At 49.1% G+C, this 16,273-nt stretch overlaps 1 long non-coding RNA gene across 5 annotated transcripts; it reads left to right on the top strand.

Annotated features, from left to right (window-relative positions):
* The first annotated feature begins 6,677 nt into the window (after positions 1–6,677).
* On the top strand, positions 6,678–9,711 carry LOC135421588 (uncharacterized). 5 transcript variants are annotated; one of them, XR_010434099.1, is made up of 5 exons: positions 6,678–6,692; positions 7,140–7,328; positions 7,701–7,864; positions 8,337–8,575; positions 8,875–9,289. It is a non-coding gene; the product is annotated as an uncharacterized LOC135421588 (long non-coding RNA). The 5 variants fall into 5 exon arrangements; XR_010434098.1 differs by lacking the exon at positions 6,678–6,692 and adding an exon at positions 6,699–6,793; XR_010434097.1 differs by lacking the exon at positions 6,678–6,692 and adding an exon at positions 6,699–6,848.
* The last annotated feature ends 6,562 nt before the right edge of the window (positions 9,712–16,273 follow it).

Here is a 16,273-nt window from a genome sequence, read left to right as displayed (position 1 = left end):
GGGCTGAGGCAAAACCGGCTGCGAGTTGAGGGAAAAATTGGTCCGGGCTGAGGCAAAACCGACTGTGATCTGAAGGAAAAATGGCTGAGGGTTGAGGGAAAAACTGGTGCGGGCTGAGAGGAAAACCCCTGAGGGCTGAGGCAAGAACAGTTGCCGATGAGGCGGGGCGGCCCCCAGGCTGAGGCAGCAGCGGCGACGGTTCTCAGCCTGGGCGATGGGGTGGGCGGGGGAAGAGGCCAGGCACTGAGCACAGTGGCGAGGAGTCTCCCTACAGCTCCCCGGCCCCACGCCGTCCCGCTCCCAACTTGAAGGAAGCCCCAGTTCCCTCCCACACACACAGCTTTCCGTTTTTCCTTTAATTTTTTCCTGTTCCCACACAAACGCTACATTCTATATACACACTATATACACACACACTATATACACACACACACTATATACACACACACACTATATACACACACACACTATATACACACACACACACTATATACACACACACACACTATATACACACACACACTATATACACACACACACACTATATACACACACACTATATACACACACACACTATATACACACACACACTATATACACACACACTATATATACACACTATATATACACACTATATATACACACTATAGGAGCACACGGGCTGACCTACAAAAGTTTATTTACAAATGAAGTGGCTGCAAAGATAAGAGTAGATATACACACACTATATATACACACACTATATATACACACACTATATATACACACACTATATATACACACACTATATATACACACACTATATATACACACTATATATACACACTATATATACACACTATATATACACACTATAGGAGCACACGGGCTGACCTACAAAAGTTTATTTACAAATGAAGTGGCTGCAAAGACCGCTGTTCTGGGTCTCCTGACTGCATCAATCAGAGGAGCCATCTCGGCAAGACTCTTGGATTTTCCTAAAAACGGATGCTGCACCAAAAAACCAAAGAAGAACAAAAGGAGCCATTACTTTCCAAATGCAGTTTCTCACAGGCTCCAGAGGGATTCCTCTGGTTACCAGCAATACACATCAGGAGGACGTAGGGAACTATCTAGACCTCCATCTTTCCTCTAAGGAAAGGCCAAGACAGATGGCACTGGAGAAGACAAGGTCCCAGGGAGAGCTTATTGTGGCCTTGCAGTCCTTCAAGGGGAGACATTTTTTCAAAGGGCCCGGTTGCAGTGGGACAAAGGATCATAGTTTTCAAGTGCAAGAGGATAGATTCTGGTTACATCTAAGGAAGTCATTGTTTAGAATGAGGGTGCTGAAACACTGGCACAGGAAGTGGATACCCCATCCCTGGTCAGGTGGGACAGGGCTCTGAGCAACCCAGTCTAGTTGAAGATGGCCCTGCTCGTTGCAGGGGGGTTGGACTAGATGCCACTTAAAGGACCCTTCCAAGCCAAATTATTCTAGGATGCTACTTAGTTGTTTAGCTGATGACAAAGCCCATCCCTGGACAGCTGTTTCACCTGCAGCCACTTTACCTTCAGCAGCTGCCTGGCCGTCCATCGACGCTTTGCATTCGGGTTCAGGCAGGACTGCAGGAAGGAACGGAACACAGGCGACAGTTCTCTGGGAGGCTCCAGCTGGGGTGGCATGTCCTTAGGCTGGGACAAAGGAAACACAAGACAGCCATTAACCATCCCTCCCCGAGGGGAAAAGCTCCAGCACAGGCCAGTCCTTGCTTTCTGAGAGTTGACCTGGGGCTTCTCCAGGAGCCCTGATCAACATTTGAGCTTAAGGAAGCAGAGAATTTTCAGCATCCAGACCAGTCCTGCTAATTCCCTTCAACTCTTTTTGCTGCCTTCTGCAAGGCAAATGCAATCCAAAAGAAGTCTTGCAAGAAAAGTCAGGGACCTTTTTCAGAAGGACTGGAAGACTGACATTTTCCATAATTGTTGCCTTCCTCAGGAATTAACTGTGCAGCATTTAACTTGGTTTCAGCTGTTAGTCATGGGGTTTTATCCCCGTATACCTTCCTGGCCTATTGCACACTCCTTTGGTGTAAGAGCGGGTCATTTCATTATAGGGAATTAGCATCTACAACTGCAAACCTGGAAATACATTGGCTTACTACAAGGAGCTGTGCTAGAACCTACTTTTAGAAATGTACTGGCTAATACATACTTGTGGCAGTACTAGAAGCAGTGACCTGCCCTGAAAGGCTCAGGTAAGCAGTGGGCACTGGTCCAAGTCTGAAAAGACTTCTGGCCTGCAGATCCCCTTGAAATGCTTTTCACAGTAATTCTCCAACGGGAGAATCCTGCTGCTGAAAAATTCCTGCCATTGGGAGATCCAGCTCCAAGGGAGTTCAAAGAGCACAGGAGGAATTCAAGCATTGTTGGAGGCCAAAACGGCCCATTTCTGCACTGGCACATGTCCCTTCTCCTGTGAGCAGATGTGCTCCAGGACACTTTTAGACGTGGGCCTTGGTGGGACTAGTTCAAGCTGATGTGAGTGGGAGAAAGATATGGCTCAGGGGAGAAAGGCAGGGCTCTCTGACAGTATTTGCACCTTACCCGTGTAGGACCATCCACCATTTCTAGTGCCATGATCCCAAGGGCCCAGATGTCCACTTTGGCATCATATCTCTCTCTTCTCAACATTTCTGATACCATATAGAAAGGCGTTGAAAAAAATGACCTCCATGTCTTTCGCTGGGGCTGAAGCCAAGCACATAAGCCAAAATCAACTGCAGAAAAAAGAAATAGCGTTAAAACCGGCTTGAATTATGAAAGCAAGCACAAGGATTCCCCACTCTCAGTCTGAGAGCACAGTGTTGAATCTAGCTGGAAGAGTGGCTGTGCTCTGTTTCCTCTGGAAGGGACATACCCAAACCAAAGGCACTCTTGACAGCCAGAAGGCGTGTCCCGAGATTTCCATAGAAATCCATGCCACTCTGGGGTAGTTCCTGAATATGTCAAACCGTGCGATGGATAGGGATGACCTGCTGGGAGAAAACGGGAGCCGTGAGGGGGGAGCGCTCGCGCGTGTCAGGCGGAGTCATCCCCCGCGCGTCCGGCAGCGTAAGAAACAACTAGCGGCTTCATAGCGCCTGTGGCTCTTGAGTTTCACTACCGTCGCCTTTTCCCGGCATCACCGAGGCCTCAGCTGAGATGGGGTGACCCCCAGGCTGAAGCAAAAACCGCTGCGGGCTGAAGCAGCGCGGCACAAGGGCTGAGATGAGAATGGCTCTGGGCTGAGACAAAACCGGCTGCAGCTGAGGCGGGGGGGGGCAGTTATGAGGCAGAAAGGGCTGTGGGCTGAGGCAAAACCGGCTGCGGGCTGAGGGAAAAACTGGTGCGGGCTGAGGGGAAAACCCCTGAGGGCTGAGGCAAGAACAGTTGCCGATGAGGCGGGGCGGCCCCCAGGCTGAGGCAGCAGCGGCGACGGTTCTCAGCCTGGGCGATGGGGTGGGCGGGGGAAGAGGCCAGGCACTGAGCACAGTGGCGAGGAGTCTCCCTACAGCTCCCCGGCCCCACGCCGTCCCGCTCCCAACTTGAAGGAAGCCCCAGTTCACCCCCCCACCCCATCTTTCCGTTTTTCCTTTAATTTTTTCCTTCCCCAATTCCAAGCCATACCAAAACCCCCATCAATGGGACTTTCCAGCTATGAATAGCAAGAAAAGTTAATTTAATAATGAAGTGGCTGCAAAGATCAGAGTAGATACTTGCCACCGCCCGGTAGGAAGGAAACAGGGACGCGACACTGCACAGAAGGCTTCGACAACAGAGAAGGAAACGGTGCAACGGCCACTTTATTAGGAGGAACGAGGACTTATGTAGGGTTCAAGTGAGGGAGGTCCGATAACCGGGGCGGAGCACGGGACGGACATCTCAGGGTGCCACAGGATTGGGGAGTAGGGAGAAGGAGGGAGGGACTTGGGAGGAGTCAGGTATCTGGGGCCAATGGGAGCTCACTCCGCACTGCGGCATTTTCTGGCCAATCAGTGTGGGATGAGCGGGAAAGCAGGGGAGAGTAAGGGAGAAAACTTTTGGTGGGAATAACTGGGGACAAGTTCAGACATGTCTGGGGTAGTACAAATCAAGGGGATTGATACAGAGATATATGTGCGGGTATGTTATAAGTAAATGAAACTCAGCCTAAAATATAGCAGCAAAATTTATTAAAGATTTATATAAAGTGCAAATAAGCAAATCAGCACGCTGGGCTGCTGGGGAGACCCCTGCTCCACACACGGCCAGCAAAGCAGTGGGCAAAAGCAGTATTCTTTGTACTATTGTCAATTCCCTTCCCATAGTCACTTGTTATCCTTCTATTGCATCTGAGTTCGCAGACCTGGTTCTGGTTGGTTCTTTTGCATGCTCGCTTTTAGTTGCCAGGTACTTTCCTTTCCATAGTTTTAGGTAATTTTTCATCCTTGAGGCCTACTGTGTGAGTCTCTTCCAGATGTCCATCTAGGATACTTTTTATCGTCTTCGTTCTTGACCCTTTGATCCTTGTCCATTCTTTCGTTACTTTAAGCGTACACTTTTAGACAATATACAAAAGACTTATTCAGTAAGGCATAACAACTTTTTTTGTCAGCTTAGAAACTGCAGCTGCAGGACTATCAGCTTATAGTACTGACAGATTAATTGCCCATTCTGTAACTTACAGTCCACCGGCCTTAACAGAACCTTGATTACAAATATATATATATGAATATAACATGCAATACTATTAGAAGAGTAAATTACTACAACTATTACAACTATTACTACTACTGATTTGATGAGTAAATTATGTGACAACTACTAATCTATTACAAGGGGCAGGGCAGGGCAGGCCGCTGCCCCTCGGCCCCTGAGTGTGAGGGGGGTGTGGAGGGAATGGATTGGCCGGGCTTTGACAATCTGGCCCCTAGAAAGACTAAGTGACCTCTTCCAACAAAGGAAGACTGAAGCAAGCGGTGCCAGAAAGAACTGGAGTTTCTGGAGAATAAAACCTGGAAGTATCCCCCGGAAAATCCCCCCCGGGTGGTCACTGGTCTGACTTCCACAGACCGGTCGCCTTGACCAGGAGTGTCCCAGCAGTCCTGCCGGAAGCGCGTTTGCCCACAATGTAATTTCCATTTGATACTGGCAAAGCCCTTCTGAGTGAGCCTCAGTCCCTGGAATGAGTGGACCAGGCTTCCAGGGCACTAATTCCAGGCGTTGTGTTTAAGGGAAGAGCAGGGGAGCCTTTCTCTGGTCCAGAGGAGCTGCAGTGTTTCCCTCTCTGGAAGAATAAGAAATAAAAAAATAAAAACCAAACAAGAAATAAAAGAAAATGAAAAATGAAGAGAATAAAAAATAAACAAAATAAAAAAGGAAATATAAAATACAGAAGAAAATAAAAAAATTAAAAGCAAGAAAACTAAAAAGGAAATAAAATAAAAAGTGAAATAAAAGAGAAAAAAAAAACCTTCTTGGGCACCCCGTTTACTTCCACCCCCCACCCTCCGAACCGTAAACTGGGGGTCACCCCTAAAATGTGAGAAGGGGACCCCGAAACGTGGGTGGGGGAACCCCAGGGACACGAAAAAGTGGAGGGGGAGCCGCGAAACGTCAGGGAAGGGCCCCAGAATGGGTGGGACCCCAGAAAAGCAGGTGAGGCGTCCGCAGTAAGAAAGCGAAGCCAGAAGGTCACGTGGTGAGGGTCCCCCAAGCAGGCGGCGTCGGCGCATGCGCAGTCATTTGTGAGACGTCCGCGATCACGTGGTAATTAAGGGCGGTCAAGAGAGGGAATGACGCATGCGCAGTGACTCTCATGGCACTGCAGCGCCCCCTGCTGAACTTAAGGGCGGCACTGCAGCGAAGGGCCCTGCACGCGCGCGGTGCCTGCCGCGGCTGTTCTTGGGAGTCTCGAGGGTCCCGCCCGCAGCGAGGGGAAGAGCAGCGGAGAACGGGGAGGGGGCGGCGGCCCTTCGGAGGCCTGCTCAAGGGGGCGGGGCCCGCCAGGAGGCGGCTGAATCAGCGGCACCGAGCAGGGAAGGAGCGGCCGCGCTGGGGCCTGGCCGGTTCCCGGGGCACGACGGGACTTGTGGTCTCCCGTCTCTCTCGGGGTTGGGGGGCGGGACTAAAATGAAGATTTTGAGGTGAAACCGTAGAAATTAGTGAGGGACATTCAAAGGGTAAAGTTGGGGACCGGGAGTGGGAGCGACCGGAATATTTTCAACGCCTCAGCAAAGATGGCGCCCCCCGGACCTGAGGTCCTGCGAGGCCGCACAGAAAGATGGCGGCCCTCGGACCAGAAGTCCTCCAATGCCGTACAGAAAGATGGTCCGCCAAGCCAGAAGTGAAGATGGCGCTACCAGGACCGGAAATGAGCCAGGACAACACTAAATATGGTGGCGCGAGGCCCCCTGCCTCAGAGAGGCGTCTTTCCTGTTGCCTGAGCTCCATCCCAACCCGGACCCCCACCCCGCGCTCGCAGCGCCGTCTCGCTGCGGTGCTTCCCGCTGTGAGGACAGGACAGGGCAGGGCTCTCGGCGGCGCCGGGCGCCGGCGGCAGGCACCGGACGGGCAGCCCCGCTTGGGGACGCGGCGCGCGGCTGACAAGCGAGGACCCCAGGCAGGAAGCGGATCGGCGCTCAGGCGGCTTCGCCGCCCGCCCGGCCACCCCGCTCCGCTCTGCTCCGTTCCCGGTACCGCCCCGGGAGTCTGTGTTTAATGAAACAGCTTTAGTGTTTTGTTACTGGCTTCTTAGGGCTTAAATGCAGAGTTTGAAATGATGCCTTGTGGTTGAGTGAGTGTCTTCCTGCTGAATTCAGCAGGCATTCGGTGAATTTGGGCTTCTGCAGGTGAATTCAGTCTGGTGTTGTGGTTTTGTTTGTTTCTGTACTTGGGACAGTGAACCAAATGTTCTTTTTCCCTCTCCGTCAGTGCTCTGAGGAGACCAAATGTCCAGAATGGTGCCGGTGACTTTGCTTGTGCACCTGCCGGGTAGAGGAGCAGGTTTGGCTCTGTGCAGCCCTGCTCCGGAGGCCGGCAGGGTGCTCTCTGGGTGCCCTGCAGCGCTGCCCTGGGAGCAGAGCAGCCCATGCTGGGCTGTTCCTCAGGGCAGCTCTTGTGCTCTCTCTCGTCCTTTGCAGCGGAGGAGGCGGACCAGCTGAAGAGCCTGTTGCAGCCGAAGCGGCGCGAGCTGGCGCTGGACGTGCCGAAAGCAGAGGAACTGCCTGGGCTGCCAGAGATGCTGAGAAAGGGCTGACGAATTAGTGGTTACCACGACAACCTGTCACCTGTAGCTGAGCTCCACCCACCGCATGTCCAAGGAGCTGCAGGTAATGGAAAGCCAGCTTGTGACCCCCAACTCTTAAGGGCTTTAAAGACAGTTGGGTCCTTTTCTGAGCTCGTCGGGAAGAAACACCACTGCTCCCATTCCTGCCGGGCCCGTGTGGCTGCCTGCATGCTGAGGATGGAGGGGTGATTGTACCGAGTTCGAGGGAAAGGGAGGAAGGAGCACACTGTGCATATCCCTTTCCTTTCTGCAAATTTGGAGACTAACCAATATTTTCACTGGAGAGAAGACATAACTTCACTTTTTCAACGGCTTTTCTCTTTGTAACTGGTTCCTGTCCCCTCTCCTGAAAGTTCATTTGTTTTTCTTTTCCTTGCTTTCCCCTCCTGCCCCACTGCTTGGTGAATTTTTTCAGGTGAGGAACAAAGTGAAGCAGGAGCAGAATGCCAGGCTGCAGCACCGAGGGAGAATTGGAAGGAGCGCAGCTTGGAGGTGGCAGTGCTGGAGAAGCGTGTTAGTGAGCTGCCAGAGCACCTGGAGAAGAGAAAGGCAGCTCTGTCCCAGGGAGAGAATGTACCAGTAAGTGTGAGAGATGTCCTAACAACAACATAAATTTTGTTACCTGGACAGTCTGAAGTAAAAACTTGCTTGTGGGGGAGGGGGAGTCTGTTCAGATGCTAGACCTGTTGTCTTGATCCATATGTAGTGGAAGTCTTGTGTTATTAAAGTCCTTTTCTTGGTACATTAGTGTTAACCTACTTATTCTTTACAGGCAAGAACTCTTCTAATGTTGTCATGGATTTTTTTTTAAGGTTTTTGTTGATTTTTTTTTTAATTTGCTATTTCTACCTCAAGTTTATAATTTTTATTATAATATATAATAAACCCTAATTATATAGTTATAATGCTTAAAGCTTTCTCAAAAAAGCCTCTAATATTGAGGTATCATTTGCTACTTGTTTTGTCCTTTGTGACTTCTGTTTCAAGCTCTGGACAGACACTGTGGCATAAAATTCTTTACATTTTCATCTTTTTTTTTTTTTCCCCAAAGGTTTCTTCAGATGGGAATTCACCACAGCCAGTGGCTTCTGCTCCAAGGGGAGTGGCAGCAGTAGGTCCTTCTATCCAGTCCTCTACTATGCCACATATTGCTTCCAGACCTGAACTTTAGGTGAAAGCAGCATTCTCAGGTGGGACGTGAGCCTTGCCGGGCAGCTGAGGGTCTGCTAAAATCACAAACTCCGCCCAGCGTGGGAGCTGGGAACCGTTCACAAGCTAAAGCTCCTGCAGGTAAGAGCTTATGATTAATAGTTCTTATCCAGACATGTTTTGGTTCATCTAACTGCTCTGTTTTGGTGGTTTGGGGTTTTGTTTGTTTGTTTGTTTTTGAAGCAAAGAGTTACTTGCGATGTAAGTCTCGCTACTTGCAATTATTTTTTTTTGTGCCTGTGAATACATTTATAAGCAGTGAGGTTATTCGGTTCAATGTTATAAATTAGGTAATTCTCCTAGTGAGCAGCTGGAGTTGTTATACAGTGTGGACTGCAGAAGGATTTGTGTGTAAACTAATTATTTTTTTTATTTTAAAGCTCTCCTAAAAACTATACACCAGTGTGCGTTTGAGTTTCTAGAGTCAGTTTTGGGTCGTACCTGGTAACAATCTGGTGCCTGGATTTAACAACTAGCAAAGCCAAGTTTTGTGATCATGCATTTTGGAAATGACACGTGTAAAGGATTTACCATTAGCGTAGCTAACATGGCTACAGGCTCTGAAGTTAGAACTTCAGAAAAGAAGGCTCCCTGCCAAGGTCAAGGAGGAGTCTTAGAAAGCTAAACAAGTTTTTTCATCTCTTATGGACACCTGCGATGCTCCAATTAACACCGGACAACAAAGTATGTTTCTCTTATATATCCAGTGCTGTGTGAAGAAGAATCACACGTCCAGGTGTAGCAGCAGTATATAATAAATGTTCTTCTTCTAATAAACGGACATTTTGCCAACCATATTGGCCTGTGAGCCGTCTGTTCCGAGCCCCTCCACCAGTAGCTTTGTTCTTTGGGGTTGGTTTGTTTGGTTTTGGTTTGTGACTGTGAACCCCTGAAGAGGAAACTCTTCCCCGCCCAGATCTGAGACATTTTGCAGCCCTGAAAAAAGTAGAATTGTACCAGGCCATCCCTGTGCCATCTCTCCAGCTGACCTCCCAGCTCCTGCCCTCCAAGATCACCTCCAAGACTCAGCAGGGAGAGTTCATCTTTTGTAAGGAGTGGATGTAGGGAACCGAGTTTATATGACCCTGGGAGAAACATAGAAGGGGAACTTGGCAAGATAAATGCGGATGTGGTGAGATGTATCCTTGTGTGTGGGAAATTAATTGAGAGTAATTTTCTCCTAGACAGTGAATGCTTAACGAAAAAGTAGATATATAGAAAAGTTACTAAAAAGAATTTACTGCTGATGTAACAGGGTATATAAACCATGAAAGAACTGTAATAAATGATTCAATTATACCACACTCCTTGGAGTCCGTGCCCTAGTATGCCACAGGGGGTTGAGGTGAACAGCCTGAAAGCCCATCAGGGGCAGCTGAGCTATTCTGTGTCTTTGACCATGATGAGTGGGAGCTCAAGGTTCCCCACGCTGCAATGGTTTTAGGTGGCTTCTTGACCCCTGGAATGTTGAATCTTGCTCTCCTGTTGGAGCCTGACCTCCCTTTCTTGCAGTGACTTGTCAGCTTACCTCCTGATGTAAAGCTCACCTTTCTGCCTGAAACTCATCTGGAAATCAACTCTGCTCTTCCATGGAAAAATGGAATAATAAGTTTTGAATCCGTGTCTGTGTGGAGGCCTTTGACTGGTCACCCACAGCCCACAGCGCTGTGAATAAAGTAACGCCTTGCTTTTTAACACTAGCAATGCAGGGTTTGAGGGTTCTGTTATCCCGAGGATTTCAGAGGTATTTGACAACAGTAGCTGACTCCAGGAAGAGTGAGATTCCTCCCCAGCAGCCCTCACGGCACAGCCCTCGCTGTACCAAGCGGGGCTTCTCCTCTTTTACTGTGGAGAGGCTTGGAGGACATTCAGAACAGCTGTGATTGCCTGACATGGACAGCATTTGTTGTCAATCCCTCAGGGACACGTCCGTGTTCCACACGTGGCAGGGAGCCCTTGGAGCAGCTGTCAGAGTGGGGGTGCCCCCGTGGGTGCTTCCTGCCCGTTCTCCCCCCTTTGGCCACTTCTCCCATAGCCACTCAAGTCAGACTTTCTCCCAAGAAAGTTCTCTGCCCAGCACTGAGCTCCTGGTGCACCTGCAAAAACCAAATTCCCTTAGGCTTGTGGGAAACCTACAGGGTCAGAAGCCTCAGTGGACATGGAGCTCTTAAATCCTTCTCCTATCCAACTTCTGTGTGCGTGTAAGATTTTCTGGGGCCCTGACTAGCCTTTCTGTCTGCTACAGTGGAATATCAGGGCGACGGAGCAGCGGGTGTGTGTGAGGGGGTCTCTCTCTTTGCTGCCTGCTGAGGGGAAGGTGCTGAGAGACTGTGCATGCTCCGAGAGCGAGGGGAACCGTTCGGTGAGAGGCAGACTCGAAGCCTTCATCCCCTGCGACCACCCGAGAGAAGTGGGCAGGCGCCAGAAGGCATGTCCCGAGATTTCCATAGAAATCCATACCACTCTGGGGTAGTTCCTGAATATGTCAAACCGTGCGATGGATAGGGATGACCTGCGGGGAGAAAACGGGAGCCGTGAGGGGGGAGCGCTCGCGCGTGTCAGGCGGAGTCATCCCCCGCGCGTCCGGCAGCGTAATAAACAACTAGCGGCTTCATAGCGCCTGTGGCTCTTGAGTTTTACTACCGTGGCCTTTTCCCGGCATCACCGAGGCCTCAGCTGAGATGGGGTGACCCCCAGGCTGAAGCAAAAACCGCTGCGGGCTGAAGCAGCGGGGCACAAGGGCTGAGATGAGAATGGCTCTGGGCTGAGACAAAACCGGCTGCAGCTGAGGCGGGGGGGGGGGGGGGGGCAGTTATGAGGCAGAAAGGGCTGTGGGCTGAGGCAAAACCGGCTGCGAGTTGAGGGAAAAATTGGTCCGGGCTGAGGCAAAACCGACTGTGATCTGAAGGAAAAATGGCTGAGGGTTGAGGGAAAAACTGGCTGCGGATTGAGGGGAAAATTGGTGCGGGCTGAGGGGAAAACACCTGAGGGCTGAGGCAAGAACAGTTGCCGCTGAGGCGGGGCGGCCCCCAGGCTGAGGCAGCAGCGGCGACGGTTCTCAGCCTGGGCGATGGGGTGGGCGGGGGAAGAGGCCAGGCACTGAGCACAGTGGCGAGGAGTCTCCCTACAGCTCCCCGGCCCCACGCCGTCCCGCTCCCAACTTGAAGGAAGCCCCAGTTCCCTCCCACACACACAGCTTTCCGTTTTTCCTTTAATTTTTTCCTGTTCCCACACAAACGCTACATTCTATATACAGACTATATATACAGACTATATATACAGACTATATATACAGACTATATATACACACTATATATACACACTATATATACACACTATATGTACACACTATTTACACAGTCTCGCTCTGTATATACACACACACACGTATGTACATTATCTATATATAAGGGAGCATTATGTAAGGGACTACAGTGCAGGAGAGTTATGGGGTGTTGTGTAAGTGCCCTAGACAGTACAGAGTCCAGGTGTGCCCATAGCACTGTAACACACTATCTATATACAACAGTAATAATTCTACAGTACCTTGTGTGTCTATATATTTTATAAATTTGCACACCTCCCATATAATGCTCCCACATTTAGTAATCTCCATGATGTCAGTTGTGCCATTTCATGGGGAGCCTCCAAGCCATGAGGATCCGCCGTTTTGTGGGGCCTCTCCCAGGGAAGGCTGTCACCCTCCGTGTCAGCCTCAGTTCCCAGGGCAGAACTGGGATGCCTAAAGGACACTCACCTGAGCACAAGCCTGTGGAACAGCCCAGCTCCCTCCCCCTCTGTCCAGAGTGGCACAGACACTCCCGACCTTTCCCAGGAGCTACGAGGCAACCAAGAGGTCAGGAGGCATCGCCAGAAACGACTCAATCACTCTGCTCTCTTTTGCCCTTCTCGACTCCTGCGCAGACCCAAGGTGGCAAATCCCATCAGTCCGTGCATTTCCATGCCTGGCCACGATTCCCCTCTGGAGCAGCCCACACCCAGTTTGTCTCCGAGTCTGGAAGATTAGTCTGGTCCCAGAAAGATGCAAGCACCCCGGGCTGGGCTTCTTCCAGCCTGGCTCTGCGCATGCTGAGGCTGCTCTGCACTCTGCCCGGGCTCTGCGTGGGCTCAGCCCCTCAGACTGCTGCTCTGAAAGCCTCGCATCAGATGTGCCCTTTCGGAGCACACGGGCTGACCTTCTGCTTTTTCAGCTGAGGAAGACTCTCATCCAGGCACAGAGATTGCAAGTGGTCATACAAACCCAATTGTCAAGAACTCAAACACTCTACGGTCCCAGCTGAATACCTGTACCCAGCGGGGGGATTTGTCTGCCCCACTCTCCATCTGGTTGTGGCTGGACTTGCAATTGCACTTTCTTCCTCATATAGAAGTACCACGACTGGGCAAACACAGGCCAGTGGGATGAATTCCAAAGGCAATGTGGTCTGGAGCCGATGAATGAAAGAAACCCTTTCCCAATTCCAAACCATACCAAAACCCCCATCAATGGGACTTCCCAGCTATGAATAACAACAAAAGTTTATTTACAAATGAAGTGGCTGAAAAGATCAGAGTAGATATTGCCTGTTTTCCTAGTCCTTGTCTACTCTGTGCCTCCTTTGCCAGTGGAGGCATTTCCATGTCAGGAAAGGAGACTTCTTCAGGTTGTGTTGCTGCAGCAGTGCCAGGATTTTTGAACTGTGCAGAGGGGCAGGTATCCCCAAGGGACAGTTTGTCCTGTCTCCTGTCTCCTGCAAGGGACCCTGACTTGACTTGGTAGTTCAAAACCCCTTTTCCAGGTGTCAGTGGCTGGGCTGAAGCACAATGTCATGGCAGGGCCCCTGCCCTCACAATCTTCAGTCCCAAAGAGCGAGTGCTGTCTGCTCAGGAACTTGTAGCTTCCTTCTCTACTTGCTCTTCTTTCCCCTCTTGTCCAGAAAGAGAGGTGCCGCAATCAGGTCAAGACTCTCAGTGCAGGTACAAAAACGAAACTAACTTTATTGATTACAGAGGAGTATATATATCTGAGTATACACTTCAAACAGCATCTGATTGGTTGATTCTGAGTACACAGCTGGTCTTTCTTAGTTTTCTTTCAAGTCCCTCTATCGTACTTAAAACATCCTGGTCTGTGACATCCCTCAAGTTTTATGGCCTTGTTTACTTCGCTTCCTGCGCGGACAAGGTCACTTCGCCCTGGGTCAGTCACGACATCTTCTTGAAGAATGGCTTCCACATTACAGCGCCTGTTAATCCCGCAACATCTCCCCCTCTCTTATCAAAAACTGCATCAGCCATACTATGAATTCTACTAGCAAAGCACTGAATAATACAAGGAGCCATACAGAGTACAATTCCAATAATTAATACAATGATACATATCCATTTCAAAACATCCTTGACCCATGCAGATAAACCTAATGATAGTAACCAATCGTCCAAAGGATTTGTGCTCACAGTGATCCTTTTTGTATGTTCTTTCAACCACTTCAATTGCTCCTGGATGGACTCTGAGTGATCTGAGAGATTAAAACAGCAGAGTCCTTGGTATTCCTCACAACCTTTTCCTTGTACCAATAGCAAGTAATCGATGGCAGCTCGATTTTGGAGCACAGCCTTGCGCATGCTGCTCATATCTTGTGCCAATTGGGAAAGTACATTAGTGGTGACATTAGCTTGTTTAGCAGTCCAACACGCAAGGTGTTGTAATTGGGTCAACGCTTCCTCTGCTGCAATTTGGGGAATTATGGCAGCAAACACTCGAGCTGTGGTTCCCCACAAGCTTACCTCATCAGAACAGTCTGAGGACAATTGTTCGAGACTTCTACGAGCTCTTTGTGTTTTGCCATGCAGTATGGTTTGCCATTGCTCTTTAGAAGGTGCTAGGAGAGCAAGTTTTCCAAGATAACAAGCTCTCCCATGGGCTTCTTTGGGGATGCCTTGCCATGCTCTATCACCACAGATAAGGTATATTTGATGTGGCAAGGAGGTAGCATAGGAATAATTAAGGTGGATGTGGCCTGAACCCCATCCATAAACGCGATCAGGAGAACAATATTGGGACGTGTTGTAATTTTTGTGAGGTGTTAACCAGGTACGTCTTTTCTTTTCTGTTAAATTGTACGATCCAAAAAAGACACATCCTGAACCATTTGATGGTCGACTATCCAGTAGGTTTAACTCCTGAGGATCCCAAGGCAAAGGTTCTTTAAAACTTTTCAACAGCATACCTAAGCAATAACTAGCATTTCGTGCAGTACAATTTATACTTACTACATTCTTAGCAAGCTCAAATGGACTTACAGGAACACCGATTAGGCAAGTCTTAAAAGGATTAGTTGCTGCAGTGAGATGCAAGCAAAAGGCAGAGGTGTTTGTCTGAGTTGCCCATTGAATCCACAGATTGTCTTGGGCTTGCGTCTCACCGATGGCAAATAACAGGAGAAGGAAAGAAAGGGTCAGGAAGGTAATGCCTTTTTGATCCACGGTCGAACCCATTTGGCTGGGATCCAGATGGTATCGTTACCTGTAGAGACACAAGCGTAGCCACGACCCCAGGTTATTAATTGCTGTGGACCTTGCCAAGCATTCTGTTTGGGATCCCATATTTCAACAGACACATCTGGATATTGGACAGTAGAGGATAAAAAGTGCAAAGACATTGGTGCTATATATTGCGTTTTGGGAGCTTTTGGCGATTCAACAAGATTTTTCCAATTGTGGACATATAATGCTTTTAGAACTACCTGTTGTGGTGACAGGGTCTGCTCCCCCTCTTTCATTAAAACACGGAATAAACGTTTAAGGTCTTGGTGCTTTCGCTCAACAATAGCTTGACCGGTGCTGTTGTACGGGATGCCGGTAGTATGTCGTACATTCCAGCGTGAGAGAAAATCATTGGAATAAGTGCTAGTATAATTTGGGCCATTGTCAGTTTTAATTTCTTCAGGAACACCTAAAACAGCAAAGGCTTGCAGCCAATGTAAACAAGTGGATTTGCTGGAAGTACTCGTTAGTGGCGTAGCCCAGGTCAGTTTACTGAACGTATCCACGGTAACGTGAACATACTTAAATCTGCCAAACGAGGGAACTAATGTAATGTCAGTTTGAAAAAGGGAACGTGATGAAAGGCCACGGGGATTCGTTCCCATCTGCTGTAAAGGAGGGAGACGGGCACAGTCAGGGCAGGCAGAAATAATGGATTGCGCCTCAGGTTTTGAAATATTAAACTCTGCACTGAGGCTGGGGGCGGATTGATGAAAAAACGCATGCGATTGTTGAGCGGAAAGGAAAGCAGAGGACTGAACTGCAGGAGCACTAACAGCGGTATCAATCATGGCATTACCTTCTGCAAGGATTCCAGGAAGCAGAGAATGACTTCTCAAATGAGTTACAAAAACAGGGTGGTGTCTAAGATTAACAACATTTAGTAATTCTAGTAACAGATCAGCAATGACAGGGTTAGCTACTTTTCCCAAAAGAGAGTCTTCGATACGGTTAACAATAGAATAAACATATAAAGAATCAGTTACTAAATTAAAAGGTACAGTAGAAAAGGTAACAAATGCTAATACAACAGCTTTTAGCTCAAGGACTTGCACAGAAACATTTGGAAGTGAGTCAGTAACAACTTTCCAGTTGCTGTCCTGTAAATAGGCATAACCATATTTGTGAGTACGTCCACTAGCGTCTGTAAAAACAGTAAGAGCATCTGGGAGGGGAGAGTCAGAGAGGATTTTCAAGGGTACAAATGGGAGATTGGCTGAAAATATAGGAGAC

The sequence above is a fragment of the Pseudopipra pipra genome, chromosome 13 (genome assembly GCF_036250125.1).
Source record: "Pseudopipra pipra isolate bDixPip1 chromosome 13, bDixPip1.hap1, whole genome shotgun sequence".
Lineage (NCBI taxonomy): Eukaryota > Metazoa > Chordata > Aves > Passeriformes > Pipridae > Pseudopipra > Pseudopipra pipra.
The sequence above is the reverse complement of the archived record's forward strand: the minus strand, read 5'-3'. Positions and strand labels throughout refer to the sequence as shown.